This window comes from Anomalospiza imberbis, chromosome 1 (assembly GCF_031753505.1).
Source record: "Anomalospiza imberbis isolate Cuckoo-Finch-1a 21T00152 chromosome 1, ASM3175350v1, whole genome shotgun sequence".
NCBI classification, from domain to species: domain Eukaryota; kingdom Metazoa; phylum Chordata; class Aves; order Passeriformes; family Viduidae; genus Anomalospiza; species Anomalospiza imberbis.
The window spans coordinates 16,571,248-16,584,344 of NC_089681.1; the positions used below are offsets into that span (position 1 = coordinate 16,571,248).

The 13,097-nt window shown below is 33.2% G+C and overlaps 1 protein-coding gene across 3 annotated transcripts in view; it reads left to right on the forward strand.

Annotated features, from left to right (window-relative positions):
• The window catches only part of CSMD3 (CUB and Sushi multiple domains 3), a 586,072-nt gene that overhangs the window by 386,433 nt on the left and 186,542 nt on the right, over positions 1-13,097 (forward strand). The gene's annotated exons all lie outside the window — the stretch shown is intronic.

Sequence of the window (13,097 nt, forward strand, 5' to 3'; positions counted from 1 at the left end):
CCATGAAGATTGATGTAATACTCCAGCTGGGGTCTCACAAGATCAGAGTAGAGGGGCAAGAAATTATTTATTTTATGCTGAACTAAGGAATACTGGAGACTTTTTTATGGTTGACAAGGACAAGTTTTTAAATTTAACAAAATTGTACATTACTATGAGAGGAAGAAATAAAAGTGATGAATTTCGGATGAAATAAGGGAACTCAACCTGATTGTTCTTCACTACTTTTCACCAATTATCAAGGCCTAGTGAAAGTACAGCTTTTTATACATCTAATGTAAACAAAGAAATAAATGACTTCACAAGTCATCACTAGGCAGAGCAGAATTTTGGTCTAATATTTCTTATATGTGTCTTTATGTCTTTCATTCTTGTATTGAACCTCTGCAAATGACCATGAGAGTATCTCTTAATTTAAACATTACAACTTTTCAGTTTCTGCAGTCTTCTTTGAGACTTCAGTGAAGTAACATGGTAGAAAACAGAGCCCACAAATCCTGAAAATAAAAGTAGCAAAAGATGTATAATAAAGCAGAATATTTCAAAAACTTCATATATATGGGTAAAAGGAAAATAAGAACCTCTGGTGATTCAACAGTAAGACAAAAATATGAGGATTTTGGAACATGTCTAAATGGGTTGTGAATAATGCAGCTATAGAACAGATACCAGAGGTCTGTCCTCAAAAAAGTGTGGAAAGTTGACAACAGACCAGAAGCAATATGCAAATAGTAAATACCTGTTACAGCATATTTTCTCTCAACTGACAGAGACAGAGCATGAAGACCCCAGTACATACTGGAAAAACATCAATTAAATCAGCAGTAATTTCATTGGAACAGTAAATTCTGCACAAAATAGAAAACTAAACTTTAAAGAGAAGTTAAGGAGAAAGTGAAGGGAGCAATCATGTATTTGCCAGAGACATGACCTGTATTTCTCAGGGTCAGACCAAAATATTAGGCACAGGAAAACATTTTTATCAGTTGATATCACTTCATGTCACCAAGATGAAAGTAGTAGCTGTGAAAAAAAGACTGAGAACTGAAAGCAGTTGAGTAAGAAAACTAAAATGTAAATAATCTGCTGATAATAATTGTGTGCATGTTTAAAATAATATTTTAAATCACTTTAATATGTCTGAAGTGTGTAATATTAGATCAGATCCCAATGAAGTTAATCAGATCCTTTCCACAGATTTCAATGGCTTTTGATTTTGGTATTACAGGAAAGTTTTCTCTCTGCTAACTTTAGCATTTCAGGTGCCATTTAGCTTTCATGCAGAAAGGAAGGATCTATATTCATCTTTAGTAGGCCATTATTTCACCACTAATAGCTGCACTACTGAATCACTCAGCATTATAGAATACATTCTGCTCAGATCTCAGAGTGCAGTCACATTTCTGACTAATTAAACATCCCAGAGGATAGAGCGTTTTTGAGCATTATAAGGCAGACAGTGCAGAACTAAACTGTAAATATTTTTTGAGTATTGGGAAGGTTTTGTAAATAGATGCTCTAGCAGTATTTCTTATATAACAGGATATGCCTTTAAATGCTTGGATTTACTGTCAAACTGCAGCTAGTTGCTCCTTCTTATTTTAAGACTGGAAGAATAGTCCTTTGGAGTTACTTGGCTCTATATAGAAAAAGCCTAGAACACTTAAGGCAGATACCTGCTTGCATGGCTTAAGTCTGACAATATTAATTTCCAGTCTAGAATTATAATGCATCGTATTGCTTACATTGATTACTGCAATGATTAAATGCTTGCAAGTCAAATTTCTGTATTTATGATTTATAGCCAAAATGTCTTCTAAATGTTTTGTGTTCAATTTTTTTTTTTTTCATTGTTGTCTTTTTCTTCTTCTTGTTTTTTGGTGGGATTTCTTATGTTCAAAGACAGACCTATTAGCCACAGTCACATTTAGGAAGATTCTTGTGATGATGAACACCCTCCTGTATTTCTATTTTTTCCTATTCTTCATCTTTCCAGTAACAAAACTCTCTATTTCTGACATATTTACCCTGAAGGTGATTAACAAATGCATATGGGGAATTTTGCAGGTTTCTTTCTCAGAATGCTTTTTCCTGTCACTGCTGGTATAGGGATCACTTCCTGATATAACGTTTTCATTTTTCTGAAGTCACTAGCATAGGGTTTATTCTTTCTTGTGTCGATTCCATAGCAGAAAGAAGTTTTAATCTAAAATATTTTCACACTCTGGTTTGCTGATTTCTTTCAACTTCGAGCAGAATCCTTTGGATTTATAAATTTCAGGATCATTACTTTCCTATCAGAAATATCTGTGGATATGCACATTTGTAAATTCAGCTCAGTGATTTTGTTTTAGTTTTGTAGGGGGTGGTATTGGTGTGTGTTTTCTTGTTTAGTTTGGGATTTTTTTTTTTCTTTGATTTTGGGGGTGGGGGTGGGTTTGCTTTGTTTTTAGCATCAAGAGGCTTAAAAAGAAAGAAACCATTTAATAGATTTTTTTCCTTCTATCTGTTGTTGTCTTTCTTTTAATAAGCAGATATTAGTAAAATGAATGACTATTTATGTCTTTCAATGTCAAAAATGGCATTCCTGTCACAATTTTAAAAATGACAATAATTTCTTAGTAGCTGTCATCTCTTACTTCAGTAGCATAGAGGGCATGTGCATTTTATGCAGGCAAATGCTATGAGTGCTTCCATGTAAAATGCCATGGAGATGAGTTGCAGCTAGAGAGACCTGGAGTTATAGTATTAATAAGTGAAAGCTGAAAGGAAATATAAAAAAAATTGGTGACATTATAAGTAATTTTAACTTTATAAATAAACAAATCCTCCTCTCCACCATGTCACCATAAAAGTAACTTATTTTAATTACATTTGAGATTGAAATGCCTGATTTTTAAACCCCGTGCAATATAGTTTGTGCAATCCCTTTTGATTTGTATGAATAGAAAGTCTACTCACCTGTCCTAAATTTGCATATGAAAAGTTGACTTTGTCTGACTTGTGACATGGCATTTCAGAGAGATCAAGCTGTTACAGTTCCAAATTTAAATGTTATGAGTCTCAGACTCATATTTTAATTTCATATTTCAATTTTATATGTGGGAAAGCTATTCTTTGAATCTGAAAAATCTGATGCTATGTTTTCTGTTAAAGAATAATAAAATTCAACACTCTGCTTTAAGTTTCTCAGAGAAAACTTTCAGTTCCAATGGGTTATTTTATTTGCAGAAAAAGTCCATTACAGATATTTATAATTGTGTATACAGCAAAGTAAATTTGGAAGTGCAAAACTATACTTGTGTGGTTCTTAATATTATAAATAAAATTTCTTTTCTATTTCAGAAAAGGTTCTCTAACTTCCTTATTTTTAATTTCTTTGGTTAATCCAATCTCTTTTATTGAAATCTTTTAGGTCAACTATTGATCAAAATAGAGCATGAGACAGAAAAATATTTATGTAGTAATACAAGTCCTTGAAATTATTTCAACTAAGATACTTTGAAGATTTAATTAATAGCACGTATTTTATTTTCTGTTTTGTATTAGTCACTAACAATTTGTCAAAATTATACAAGTTAATCTATTTTGTGTGCCAGATAATTTCCTAATATTTAGGTGTGACACCAACAGAAGAGCATTACAATTTGGTCTATATCCACATTTACAATTATATGATTTTACTCAAAGTATCAAATCATAGAATGAGGATATGAGGAAGCCGTATGATCAAATAACCTATGCTTAATAATATAGTTTTTCTCTTTATGCTCCTTTGGGACCAAAATTATGTGACTCCATTGACTGTATAAGGAGTATAATCTCAATTAAGCTAATACTACCAATAAATGGACAAAACTGCATGGGACCAAGACTTATCATATTTTGCCTTCTATGTACAGAGAAAAATAGCTCAAACCACTTGTGAAGATTTCACCATGGAAATTAGTCTCTGCATTCATATGCTAAATTGATTATTCATCAGTCCTTATTTGCAGTCTTATATAGAACATCAGGCACAATACTGTGGGACTGACAAATCCATCATTCGAGGTTTACGTGATTTATTTTTACAAAACTGCACACGAGTGACAGGTTGCACATCTTTAAATGTACATGGAGTTCATCTTCTTAAAATAAGTTCTGTACCTAGGAGAATAGTATATTGAGCTTTTTTTGCAGAATTCTCCAGAATGGTATTTTGCTAAGTATTTGATAAAAAAGAAGAAAAGTGTGGAATTGCCATTCAACCACATGACTGGGGAAGACATTTTCCAATGGGAGATAAATTAGATGCCATAGTTATTCTGTCTTCTGTAGTCACTGAGAAATTCTGGTTTTCATTCATTCTAGTTAATGCTACTTTGGAGATAGATATTCTATTAATCATTTTCAGTATCATTAGTCTCCTTTGTTTATCATTCATGTGCCATCCTTTACAGATACGTGCACATGCACATGTGATGGGATCTTTTCTGCAAGTACAGGTACATCTTCAGGACTGTTACCTTTTTTCTCCATTCAGCTTAGAGTACAGGAGGGACAACTATTTTGGGACTTCTGTTTCTCCAAGGTCTTACTCTCTTCTCCTTTGAACATCTCTCTTTTTTAGTCAATGAGTGTAAGAAAAGTGCACATTCTATTGTTTACAACACACGTCAAAGGAAAGGAAAGTGTTTTGGAGGTTTTATTGCAAGCTTGTAATTGACTGAACATCACAGAAATGTATCTAGAGAGAAGTAATATTTTGAGAGAATGGCATATATATATATATATATATATATATATATATATAAAATAATTAATGTTGAAAAAGCCTTCTAAGATCATCAAGTCCAACCATTAGTGTAGTACAAACATCGTGCTACAATGGAGTTGACTTCAAGTTTGTCAGCTTATTGTCTGTTCTATTTTCCTTCTTACCCAATTTCTGGCCAGGAATAGCCATTTTGGAGCACAGTAAGATAAAAGAGAGATTTTTGCTGCTATTTTTTTGTCAAGCAAATTATATTTTTTCTTAACAGCATTCCAGTAATCTGCCTGATCTCATAATTGACAGATGGAGAAATGAATGTTTGTCTTTCAGTCCTATGTGTATGAATGTGGAAAAAATTATTTGTGGGCTGGTGTCTTTAATTACAGGCTGGACATATTCTGATATACAGTATGAGATAAAATTCATTTGCATAGATGAATTTTAAAATCTTGCTAAATATATAAATATAGAATCTTTATTCTTATTAATATTCTATTGTTGTTTTGGTAAGATGTAATCTGTATAGTGCTAAAGAAGACAGAAGCTATTCTTTGACACTGTTCTTCAAATTTACTAAGTGACTACAGTATAATACATTTTTCAACAGAAAAGCATCATTGCCTTAGCAAAGAGCAGGGTAATGACACTCAAGTGTATGGACAGAATATTACCAAATGATGAGGCAAATTCTACATCAATGTCAAACTTATCAGTTATAGTACACCCTATCCACCCTTCCCCAACCCAACCCAAGCAAACAAATCAAACAAATTATTGGAAAAATTTAACAAAAGTAAAAAATTCAGACAGATGAAAGATTTGGCCATATCTTTAAGAACTATCAAAATATTCTTGGTGTTTTGAAACTATAAATCTATAATGTATATATACAATTCGAGAAACTAAAAGGCAAAATAAAAAATTTACCTTTAACATAGGAACAATCTACCCCTCTCTACAGAAGATTTCAGTTAAAAGACAAGGTAAACGAGAAGTGTTGTTCTCTGTTGTACAACCATATCCTTAACAGTTGCAACAAAGCAGGTTGCACACTATTCTGAAGACCAACAAATGAAAGACACATATTTTACCTCAAATCATCTTGATTAATCTTTTAATAGAAATGCTATTAAGAACTGAATTACCATTAGTAAGATTTTTCACTGCATGAGCAGCCCTTTTGTGTAGTCCAAGGTTCTCATAATTTCTTCTTTTTGAGAAGCTACTTCCATCTCACCGTAATCATATGTACACATAAACGAATACGCGGTCTGACAAAGTATAAAAATCTTAAAGGAACCAAAAGGTTCCAAAAACCCCAAGCCCTAAACATGCAATCTAAATAAAATTCAGATTTGAAAACACTTCTTCTCAGCTGGAATGCATTGCCAGCATGATTAGATATTGTCATAGTGTCCATTTTCTCCTGAGTTTCAGAAAAATATCTGAAACCGTATGTCAATTTATTTATTTGGGCCTGAGTTTCATACTCATTGCCAAAGCTCTGAGCAAATATTTAAGAAATAATACCTGTTCCAAACTGGAGAGTTCATATTAATGAAAAAAGATTATTACCTATGAACTGGAGATAAAATAGCCCTTAAGGTTTCCAATAAGACACGGTAAGAGAAGTGTAGTGCTTTGGATGGTTTTAACAACTAGTATAAACTGACAAAACAAAAGCAATAAGAAAAAGTAAAATTATGTTATCTCATTAAACCAAGGTCAGTTATCTCGCTAAGAACTACAGTGTATCTAGTAGTATGACCCATAACTTTTCCTTTCTGATAACCTATTATCCAAGCTTATCTGATAGTAAAATCAGATAAAGACCCTTAAGAAAAAGCTTCACGTCCACTGTTGCCCTCTTCCTCCATTTGCCATCCTCCACCTGCCCCCTCAAAGAAGAGACTATACCAGGTTACAGAATAAACAAGAGTTTTAAAACAAGTTCAGTTGATGTCTGACATGGGGTCAAGCTGGTGAGGAAACTTTTTCTGACCTTGAGTGTGGGGTGTGTAGCTGTGAAGAAGTCTTGGCCCAAGCTTTGGTTGTGCAAGTGTGACTGCCAGAGTTAGTCCAGGATGGTTGGATGGGGAAGTTTCCTTAACACAGAGACCTGCCTATACAACCAAGAAAATTGTAGAAGTGCAAGATGTTAAACTTCTTTGTTGGAGGGATGTGTTGTCCCCAGTGAAATTCTCATTCTATTATTTATTCCTAATATTTTCCCATTTTAATCTTCAAACAAAAAGTGACAAACTTAGAGAGAATCCATGAAGTCATGCAAAATCAACAAATGGAGTGTATGGTTAGAATTTACTTAAGAATTACAATGACCATGCTTCTAAATCTCTGTTAGATCTACAGCAGAAAGAAAAGTAAAAAATAGATTAAAGAAATGCTATCAGCAGTGCTTCTGTTGGTAGAAGACCAAAAAAACACTGTAGATAATTTATTCTTTCTTTTTCAGGAAAAGTTATATAGAAGGCTGGATTTGAGATAGTAAATACCAGGCTTACCTGGTTCTCAAACAGCATTAGAGATTCGGGGAGACTGCAGTGCCCACGTGGGTAAAGGTATTATGTGGGTTCTGAGACAGCTTGAATTTTGAAGGTGCAGTCAGGCTTGGTTCAGGCTGATGCTTTGAAAGGATTGCTTTGAAAGACCAGCAATACTATAAAGCCTTTAATTAAGGTGATAGGAGTTTGGAAGAATATGTTGGTTTAAATAAGTTTATTATAATATTTTGGACATGATTTGTGTTATGAGGAGCTTGAAATTTGGAAGGCTTGAAGCTGCTGACATGATTGTGGGCTCTGGGGAAAGAAAAAAAAAAAGGAGGAAAAAACGGAAAAAAAAAAGAAAAGTTTTTTTTTCCCCCTTAATTCTCCAGGTTTGGGATTCAGACTCTTTGATAATATTGGACTTGGCATTAGGACATCAAATTTACAAATCACTGTTAACACCAAGAAATCTCAAGACATTTATTATATTGTTTCCAGCATCAATGGAGTCTCTTATAACCTTGTCCCACTTTTAATGCTATGTTTCAAGGTATCTTTCCTGCATGAAAATAGAGCTGTCCTTTTAGAACATTTCAGCCACCTGTTAAATTGCTGGGGCTTATGAACTACCAGAAACTTTTTGACCCTGGTAGTAACTTATTGCTTTTGTAGCAGGAATAATCAATTTAGAGCATTTAATTACCTGATTTAGGGATTAAATATATATTTTTGCCTTATTATTAAAAAGATGTATCAAAAAATTTTATACCCCACATAAAGGACAATTGTAGATAGATCTGTGTTGACATCTTTTCAGGGTATGACTGAATGCTGGTTTAATGGCTTCTGTGGCTCTGTAGGAGCACAGTATTGTACTGCTCATAAAGAGATGATTTGCATCATCTCTACTCCTCCACTGCTCAAAACATGAATCTGTTTATATGAATGCTCTGAGGAAAAATTCAAACAAGTTTTGGGGGAAACAGAAATGAATTTTTAGCATGATTTGGCTGCTAAGATTCTTAACAAGATTCTGCCCCACTTCATTCAAGTCACCTAGCAGGAACTGTTTAAAATAAACAACTTTCCAGAATAAATACTTCTGCCTATGCAGTGGCACTTGTTTTCTGGAGGATTGGTGATCTCATATTCAAAGTCTGATTTAGAGAATATGGTTATATGGCTATCTGAGATACTAAGTCTCACTTGTGGGTCCTTCAGTTCTTTCTGTATTAGCATATCACACAGAACTTAGAGGAGCTGATACATGGATTGAAACAGCTGGTACTGCACCACTGCTGGCAACGCTGTTCAGAGATATTCTTAGTTCAGAGTCATTCTAGCGTAGTTCAGTACTGTATCTTCAAATTTAGCTTCATCCAAATGCAAACAACTCATCTGCTCCAAAACCACGCCCCATTTCAAAACAAAACACAATCTGGAGTTTTATTTTAAAAACATATTCAGCTCAGAAGTGTGTAATAATTATGTTGAAACATTTTCTGTCACTCAGACCATATAGAGAGACATACAAGCTCCGTATATCTAATATATTCACTAATCTCTCACCTAGTGAACTGTTTGAGCATGAGCTGCATTCATCTCCATCCTGGAATTTTTGGTCAAGAATTGTATCTTAATTATTTATCTAGCCCAAATGGTTTGACTGATTGCATGTGATTGCTCTAAACTAGCAGTGCTGAGAGAAAAAATGAAATAGGTTTCTGCATTTCTCTCCCTTCATTAGGGCAAAAAAGCTGTCAGATGATCACTCACAGGTTTGTGCTACACAGAGTCACTCTTGCACCTGTTAATAGACACATCTGAGATTTGTCCATTTCCCATAAAAATGTATTTAATAGGAATTTAATGGATTACATTCACAAATCACAGCTTACTAGTTATTCAAGACAGTATTTCCTAAACTCTGAGTTTCCAATTATTGAAATAGAATAAAACATGAGGTGTTCTTTCCGTACTTTATCAACTCTAATATGTCACAAAGAACTTCAGTACTTATACATGAACTTATGGGGAACTGTGATAGCCCACTCTTTATTTTGCAGAAAGCTTTCAAGATTGCATTGCAGGTAAACTATCAAAGGCATCAGGAACTTTATAATTCCCAAATTTTTGCTTACCCACAAATTTTCATGGGGAATGATGAAGGCAGTGATTGAGGTATACAACATGATATTGAATATATAACAGGAAGGAAAAAAATATTGTACTGGAATATAGAGTTCATAAACAGTATTGACACTTAAAAAGGAAAAAAATATGCTGATGGTAGGTAATGAAAATAAATATTAAAAAAAATAACAGATTAAAAAGGCAAACAGAGTTGAGAATGCAGGGAAGAATATGCAGATAGCCTCTCTGAAATAAAAAGCCTGCAAACATACATAGCTTTTAACAGTAGTAATGATGGGCTAGAGTCAGGCACATGAAAAAACCCTTATGGCTACAGTACACATGACAGAAAGCTGTGATTAAGAAATTCAGTTTGAATATATAGGGAATATATGTTGACTCTCCAGAAATGCATTAATTCTAAAATTACAAGCAGTATTGAGATATTCTTTCTCCGGTCTCCTTCTTATATAGCTATTTTTTTAATTTTCCCCTCAAAAAAAAAGATATTTATGTGTTTGAGGATTCTTATTCTGACAAATTTATTTCTAAAAAAAAAATCCACCTCCTCTTTGAGGTAAATATATGACAAAAAACAAGTAAAAATAGAATTTACTAACAGATTTATTCTTAAAATAGAGATTACACTTTTAATATAAATTATTAATACAGCATTTCTATCTCAATTAAAAAAAAATCATGTGTTTCCTTCTGTTCCAGTGAATGAGGACATTAAGTGCTGAGCTTGAGTAAAAGTTTCTCCCTCGTGATACTGATTGTAGAGGGAATCTGGGGAATAAGCTTATTAATAAGACACCTAACTTTTGCATGGCCAACATTAAGTTAAATTAATCCCACTCCTAATTAAGAAAGTTGATTTAGGCATGTGCTTACAAAGCAAGATATGTGCTGTTCAGAAATACCATGAAGGAATAATTTATTTATGTGTTAATCTCCCTGTAGTTGTGGAACTCAGGATACCTTCTCCTGGTTTATTCTCTTTAAAATGAATTAGACGGGAAAAAAAAAGAAAATTAAGGAAACAGTCATTTTTAGGAATTCTGTAATGCTCACTTATTTCCACCACAAAGTATGGTGACATTCAAGAAAAACAAATAACCAAACCAACATGCATATATATATATATATATATATATATGTGTATATATGTGTGCATAACAGCTGAAATTTAGTATCTAAATCTCTCAGCTCTAGTTGTTGGAATGCTCCATGGAGGTATGTGTATACATTGAAATGAAGATGAAAGACAGAAAACACTGGAGTTCTTGCTTTCAAGTAAAAAAGTAGATTGTTATATAGATACAAATTAAAAATTTAGAGCAAATGATATTTCAAAACCTTGTATATATATTTGAATCGTCCAGCATGCATACCTATCTAAGACTATTACCTATTTTTACCCTACCACATCTCCAAAGGCTGTGTGAAAAATTGTACTAAGTGCTCCAAGTCAGTAGCTTTATAGCTCTGCAGTGTGCTTTCACTAAATGTTTGATTATCCTGATGATGATATTTAGGATAATGTCATGCAACTATGTGAATAAATATATATTAAGAAATGAATAAAGTGAAGAAATAAGTGAATAAATGACATATCATGTAGTAGCTGTATTATAAAGGTTTTTTTCTCTCTTCTTTTAAGTAGCACTTTAAAGAGAAGATAGAAGCAAAATTTCCCAAAGATTTTAGGAAAATCTAGCCTAATAAATGATTATTTATTTATGATAAAGCAAACTATATTCAGTACTTTTAATGGCATGCTGCATTCTTTCCCTTTCTTACAACCTGTTCATTCAGAATAAATTTTTTATCAGCCTGTTGACAAGCTTACCCCGTCTGTCAAACCAGTTCATAAACCCTTCTGTTAGATTTCATATTTTTAATAGACCCTTTCAAAATGCTGAACAAACTCTGGGAAAAAAAAAAAAGAATTGGACTTCTAGAAATCATCTACTTAAAATTCTAAAACCCACATGATGACATAGTGGGAACAGAGAAGCTCTCTTTTGCATTTTAGTGTTATAATGCAAAAAACAGTCTTAAAACAGTGGTTTTATTTTAAAATTAGATCTGTGTGTATTTAGTGTGAATTTGCAAAGTTTAAAAATATTCATGGAATAATTAAAGTTGGAAAGTACCTCTGAAAGCCTCTAGTCCAATTGCCTGGTCACAAACCAGTCAAACAGATAACAATTACTCTGTAAAAAAAAATAAAATGTTTGACCACACTTGAAGTGAAACAGTGTTTTCCTTTATACATCTGGAGTTTTGCTTGTTGCATGTTCTGATTGCTATCTCTGTGCTTTTGCTACACACATGCTTTCTAGAAAAGCTTTTGTCTTCTCTATTCCTTTTCTGTACAGCTGCTTTATGGTAAATTGTTTCTTGGGATTCATTTGTCCCGAATGAATTTCCTTTTTAGAACCTCCTGAAGTTTCTCTCAGGCTTTTTCTCCAGCCTACTGAGACCTTCCTAAATAGCATCACTGCACTAGAGCATATTAACTGATCAGCCAGTCTCTATAAACTTGCCAAAAGCTAACTTTGTCTCATTGTTCCCATCATTAATAAATATTGAAGTCAACAACCACCCCTGAGGAACACTGCTGCTAATCAGCTCCTGCCTAGGTTTCAGATCAGGGACACTCTTTGAACCTGGCACACCAACCTGTTTTCCATCCATTTCATACTCCATTTATCCAATCCATGCTTCATCAATTTGGCTACAAAGCCAAAAGACCAGGAGGTGGGTTGAGCAAGCGTGCAGCCATGCAAGATGACTGTGCTACACAAGGCAAATAAGGGTAAGGTGATAAGATTGCAGAGATCTTATAAAATTAATTTGCATAAATATTAATAAGTGATTAAAAAACTCAAAGAGATTGTATCAGAAATTCCTTCACGACCCCTTTATGTCTTTTTCAGCCATATCAAATTTTTTTAAAGAATGATGCAATCTAGTAAGAGCAATATGATGAAAAGACAATAACAAGTTTCATGCCAACATTCTCTCTTTGGCCCTTTAAGATCAATTGCAAATTCTGAGTAAGAATCAGCCCCCATTCTTCTGGAATTGCATGTTTTAGATAAAGCAGAGAGCTTCTTTTCTTGTTTATGGAAAAATTCAAGGCAGATAATATTAAAGTGAGCAGAACACAGCAAATTTAGTAATTTCATATTTTTGTACTATTTTTTCTAAATTTAAACCCAGTAGCATATTTAAAGCTACAAACAGGAGTCATGGTAGTGTCTAAAGTAGAAGTTTTAAAAAATTGTGTGACAATATAAAAAATAATTATCTTTCTTTTATTATGAAACATTTAAAAGAAATATATATTTAATCTTTGAGGACTAAGAAGGAAAATTTTCCCCTTACTTCTGTTCATACTTGATTTTTGTGAGTATTTATTTGTGTGCATTTTTTTCCTATAGTCAGTCCTTCCTGTGTTTGAAGCACTGTAAATCCCAATAACTGTAGAGCACCAATTATATCTTTATTGAGTACGTCTTGGAAAGGAAAGTCCTTGGAGGTTTTTTTTTTTTTTTTGTAGAGAAATACAGTTTAGACCAAAATTTGCTCTTAAAAAACATTGTAAATAGAAAACCCAGACACATTTTGGATTAATAGATTGCTGTCTGCTGGTATTACCTTCCCAGAAAGAGGGCATCTGAATTAAATCT